Below are 6,346 nucleotides of genomic sequence, written 5' to 3' on the forward strand. Positions count from 1 at the left end.
TAGTGGAGTTCAAGTTGGACTGGAAATTGAAGGATTGTTGAAGCTGCTAGATCTAGCATATTCCAAGTCGGGGAGAGTGGAGACCTTGTAACAGGTTGACTTTATGCCAAGGTTAAGCTCTCAGCCACATTTCTCCAGTTCAAGACCTTCACGCAACTGCTTAAATCTTATGATTTTCACAGCGGGGCCATCGCCAGCTGTTGAATTTCCTTTCGAATCGTCTTAGTTTTGGTGGTATTAGTAATTTGTAGGGCATCCTCTTTTAGAGTCTCGGGTGTTAGGAGCCTGGTTTGAGGGTTGTGAGGAGGGTTTCCTTGTCTGTTCTTGTTTGATTTGGACTTGGAAGTCACGGCCCAAAGGCCTTGTAGGGTTAGTTAAGTCTTGCTGGTTTGGTGTGCGATATTGTAGGTTACGAGTGCTATTATTGGTTAGCAGATCGGGGGTAAGCCCGAGTGCAGTTATTGGTTAGCAGATCGGGGGTAAGCCTGAGTGTAGTTGTTGGTTAGCGGATCGGGGGTAAGCCTGAGTGTAGTTATTGGTTAGTGGATCAGGGTGAGCCCGAGTGCTGTTATTAGTTAGTGGATCAGGGCTGAGCCCGAGTGCTGTTAGTGGTTAGTATATCGGGGTGAGCTTGAATATTGTTAGTGGATAGTAGAGTAGTTCTGTTAAAGCCAAGTACGAGCATGGTCTAGTTTAATTTGTGACCACTTGGTTTTCGTTTTGTTGGTGCATTATATACAGGATTAGCATGACGGCGGTCGACCAAGGGTTACATATTTTATTTTTCCATAGGGCGGCGTCTGGTACCGATCAAATCTGTGGATTTTCGGTCAGCATAGTTAATATGAAGGTTGGTTTAGCCTTGTCCGTTGGGTTTTTGAAAGAATTTCTCGTTGGTGCATTCGGTATATGAGGTTGTCGGCTATGGCATCGGTGGTGGTTTCCTTCTGCGACTTTTAGATGGCGGCGCAATATCAAGAGGTGTTGGTCGGGTCACGTCTGCGAGTATTGGTCAACATGGGTGACAAATGGGGTGGCTCTATCTACATGAAGGTCATGTAAGACTTCGGGATATGCAGGTTTCGGATAAGGAAGTGGGTTCTTTCCGTCATGGCTTAAGGAGGATGTGTGAAGACGTTGTCGTCAAGTCGTCTGGTATCATAAAATTTAGGGTTGACAGAATTGTCGTCAGATGGTCGACTGTTTAATCGATGTTGCAATATAGGTGATTCAGACTTTGGAGTCTCTTCTTGGATTGGCTTATGATCCTGGGTTGGAACCATTGTTGACGATGGTTGCGAGTGTTGACATTCAAGCGATCTCAATCCGCGTTTAAGGAGTCGGGTTTGAAGGACCCACAATGGGTTACTTCGAGGGTAGAAGTGAGAACTAATTTCGAGGATGAAATCTAATTTAAGTGTGGGAGAATTGTAACACCTAGTTTTAGAACATATCAGTTTAGGGCATCGAGGAGTCTAAGGCATGGCTTTTGGGTAAAACCAGGAGTCACGACGTGACAGGTTAAAAATGATATGCATATTTCGGAGGGCTTTTCACGACGTAACAAGATAATGGTCACTTCGTGAGCATGGTGGCAGCCCAAGCCCCAAATTTTAGGTTTCTCTCCATATTTAAGGATCTTATCTCATACCTTAGGGTATTCTCTTCAACCTCCATTCCATTCAAACGAAACCCTAGCCCCATCTATGAGTTCTTGAGCATTTGGTGGTGTATTGGTTACTTGAAGATGAAGGGATCATCTTTGGAGCCTAGATTTAGCTTGCAAGCTTCATTATCATCTTCTAGCAACTCCTCTGAACCCTTGTCAGTATTCAAGCTTCATGATTTATGGTTTATTGTTACTAGATCTAGAGTTTTATGCTTTACTATCCATGGTTAGATTAGTTAGAGTGTTGGGATTCCATAAAGTTGGAAACTTTATGGGTCCTTAGAGTCCCTTGGTGATTATATCTGGTAGATATGAAGTTTAGTCGAGTTTGAGCTCTTGTTTGAGGCTTTCACCTCCTTTTTCTTCATAAGTCACATAACTTGATCCCAAGACTTGCATTGGGCATGCAAGACCTTAAAGCATCAATTTTTATGGCTTATGGGGTGTAAGGAAGCCTTCTGGAGGATATAGGTTCGTGGCTTAATGGATTAAGGGCTTAACTCATTAAGTTGGCCTTCAGTTAGTTTTCACGACGTGACGAGGTGTCTGTCACGTTGTGATGATTGAACACTCGCGATATATATATAATATATCATTGTGTGTTAGGATGTAAGAGTAGTGGTATGTTGGTTAGAGTACCAATAGGTTCGTTATCGCCTAGTGGAATGCCCTAGGGGATGTATGTAGCTATATAGGATAGTCGGAGGACTCTTGATCTAGGATTTCTTTCATGTTCCTTGTTTGTTTGTGGCTCTAGAGTAGCATCACTTGTTTGGGTGTCTATCTCACCTCTAGTTACATATGGCTATGCATTCCTTGGAGATTTGTCGGTAGTGGAGCAGTGTGCTATGAGAAATCGAGTAGGCAGTAAAGAGTTGTTCGGCAGGTAGATTCATAGTTTCCTGTGCTTATATGCCTACTTGATTATTTGTTTGATTATATATGTCGACATATCCTTATGGGTGAGGTTTAGGCGGTCCTGATGTGTATTGTATGCCAAGATACCAGGTGCGGTCGGCTGTAATCCATAGGTACAAAGGCTCGGGAGGAGCGGTTGGGTTGAGGCAGCAGGCCAAAAAACCCGGGAGCAATCCAGACATAAGCTGAGGGCCGGGAGGGTAATCCAGACTTATGTTGTGGGCTCGGGAGCAATCCAGACATAAGCTGAGGGCCGAGAAGGCAATCCAGACTTATGTTGTGGGCTCAGGGGTAATCCAATCTGATGATTGTGGACCCAGTGTGCATGCTTGTATATGTATTGTTGTGTGAGGTATTTTGGGGTAACTCACTAAGCTTCATGCTTACCCAGTTGTTTATGTTTTCAGGTACCATCGGTGATTGTGGGAAGGCGAAGGCGTGACTGTACACACTTGTTAGCAGCATTAAGGATTTCGCGTTTATTATATTACTCTGGTTTTTAAGAAATATAATTCGGAACAAATGGTTTTCTTAACATGGATTTTATTATTGCAAAGTTTTACCTTAATTAAAAATGGAAAATTTTGTTTGTGAAAATGGGACATTACAGCTGAGTTTTTCTAGGTGTCATTCTTTTCATCATTGAGCATGGTGGTTGTAAGTCCCAAAACAATGGATCTCACACAATACCAATCAATCTATTTAGTGAATGTGGAATGTAAACCAAATAGTGATTCAAGAACACAAAATAACTTCCAATGCACATGATTCTATTAACAATAAATCGTATGGTACATAAAAACTCTAATAGCAGTCGTGAACAAAACAATGGAACAACCAACTCTAAACGGCTGAATACATATCTATATATACCCAGTACAATACCACAAAAGCCCAACCCATTATGACCTAACAATCTCCCCCTTGGTTTATAGCTTTGTTTTCACTTAGAATAAACCATAATTTAGTCCTAACAATCTCCCCCTTGGTTTATTGCTTTCTTTTCTTTTCAGTCTTCCTTGATCTTTGGCTTTCAGCTCTAATCTTCCACTTCTTCACAACTTCAAGATGAACATATGAATTTCTGCATGAATGACTTCACCTTTCTTCAAAGATTTAACCTTGGATGCATAGTGGGTGTAGAGGCTTCTTGTAAAGGTTCTTGTAAAATCAGCACTTTCAGCTTTGAAACACTTCAGAGAAAATAATTACAGAGATATCGATTCTTCTGGATCACTTCAGCAGGTTCATAGATAGCAGCAAATTGATTGAGGAGGCTTCAATGCAATCTGTCACATAACTTCAAGTACAGCTTCACCTTGCTTTTGGGGTTGAAAAATTAAATGTTGAAAAATAATCTTCACTTCCAGTTCCTTCTAATGAGTATTCTTTAACGATCACTGTTGCGCCTTGAAAAGTAATCATGACTAAAAAGTCTTTGTGGATCATAGAATCATAAAGACCCTTCTCACTACAGTTGTTCAAGGACCCAGCCTTGGCTCAGAAGGAGACTACTCGCAGTATCTGTGTGAACACGGAGGAACGCACTGCGATTTGTTGAGTATCGGAGAACTACTCATGGCTATTTTTATGTCAGCCCCTGTATATCCTAGATCAAAAATCTCAATACAGTTTTTCAAGTTAAACAAGTTAACTTGGCCCTTAGCGAGTCGTTCAACTATAATCGTGCCTTGTGAGGTGCATCGCCCTGGTGCCATGACATCTGTACAATTTCAGACTTTTAATTCCTTAAATACGACAGTTCTTTGAAAGATACTGCCTAACTGAAAATTTGTACAATTTCAATCCTTTCCAAGTTTCTTCTCCTTGCTCAGAAAATTCCGATACAGTCTCCATGAGTCTCTTCTTCTTTTTTAATTCGCTTTTTAAGACAAACGAAACTTTGAGGTAAAAAAAGTAAAAATAAACTTAGCACACAATAGAAATAACTAAGAAATAAAAATAAAATTAAAATACACTCAAAAGTAAAAATAAAATATTTTTGGATTTTTTTATTTTTCTAAAAAAGAAATAAAAACAGAAATAAACATATTTTTGGATTTTTTTTAATTTTATGATTTTTTTTATTTTTTTAATTCTCCCCCTAGATTTGTGCATAGAGGAAAAATATGAACAAATTTAACAAAAACAAAAATAATAACTAAATTTAAAACATTTTTGGGATCAAAGTTGTCAAGCAATTCAGTATCGTTTATCAGCACACACTTGTATGTTTAGCTCTAGTCAATCACCAATATTGTGATCCACTTAAACACAAAGGATATTGACAAGTTGGACATATTATAAGTGACAAGACATTGCAACTATATTCCTAAATAGACTATTTAGCTGACGACGACCAATGATATTGTTGTCCACTTAAATTCAGCAGCAAGATCTACAGACAACCTTTATTGAATTCAATTTTAAGTGCACTAGAATGTGTTCCCCATTTCACGACATACCCTAGCAATCAAGGAATTCCAAAGAGCTCTTTACTTTAGGTGAGTGCTCAATTATTTGAGAGAGAAGATAGATATAGAATTACATATGTTGTATCCCAGGTCGGATGTCTTCCAATCACGCAGAGGGACAATATATGACTAACATAGATAGAGGGTTAGAGAGATAGAAAGGTGCATATGTTGTGTCCCAGGTCGGATCTTCCGATCACACAGAGGGGACAGCATATGACTGACATAGATAGATAGAGAGAAGCATGGATAGAGATGTATAGAAATAGAGTGCATATGTTGCGTCCCAGGTCGGATCTTCCGATCACGCAAAGGGGGCAACATATGACTGACAGAGAGGATAAGAAAGAAAAACAATTTCACACCGACATACTTTATCAGAACCCCCCAATCACCCTATCAGCGCCAGAATTAAGGGCATTTGTCTGTACATCGAAGAAATGTTGAGCCACAATTCTAGATGATAAGTAACTTTAATGTATCTTGTAGGCTCCCTTGTTTATGTCACTACTCAATCTATCCAAACGTCGTATGATCAGTCCAAATGAAACTATCTAAGTCCAGATAAGTTAACACTGTCAAGTCCTTTCATTGTTAACAGTGTCTAGTCCTTTCATTTGAATCCTTTGTGCCTACCATCACATTGAACACAGAGTCTAAACAATTTAGTTTCAGTGCATTACACGCATCTCATATTGCCCTTTGGCACTAGACTTCATATCACTTCCCGAAAATACCTACGAAAGAAAACATAATTTTGTATTTTTGATTTTATAATTTTTTGTATTTTGATTTCTCCCCCTTAATTTTGGCATGGGGAAGAAAGAAAATAAAATAAATGCGCAAATTAAAAAATTTGTCTTCAAAACGAATCATTTTATAAAAACTTAAAAGTATCGAGAAGAAAACTCAAACCGTAATTCAACAACTGAAGTTGCATCCAGATGATCTGAGAACAGCACGCAAAGGTAGCAACATGTTCAGGCTCAGCTGTGTTTCAATTCTGAAACAAAGTTAACAAACTAAAAATTCAACACGCCGTTAAGTACGATCCCCATTTGTGATCCTCTTCTTTCTTCCTTTCCCGTAAAGGACACATACTCTCAAACAAAGTTCTGAATGTTGTGCATTAGAGAAATGTATCCTATCATGTGCCTGGAACAACCACTATCAACAAACCGAAGTTTGATAAAATTCCTCCATAGCTACCCCAACACATAGTGCGGGATTAGTTAGATTTGGGAACCCAGACCATAGAGACACTGGGTTAACCATGTTCATTTAC

This window comes from Lactuca virosa, chromosome 9 (genome assembly GCF_052849685.1).
Source record: "Lactuca virosa cultivar CGN04683 chromosome 9, Lactuca_virosa_CGN04683_v6, whole genome shotgun sequence".
In the NCBI taxonomy this organism is placed as follows: Eukaryota; Viridiplantae; Streptophyta; class Magnoliopsida; order Asterales; family Asteraceae; genus Lactuca; species Lactuca virosa.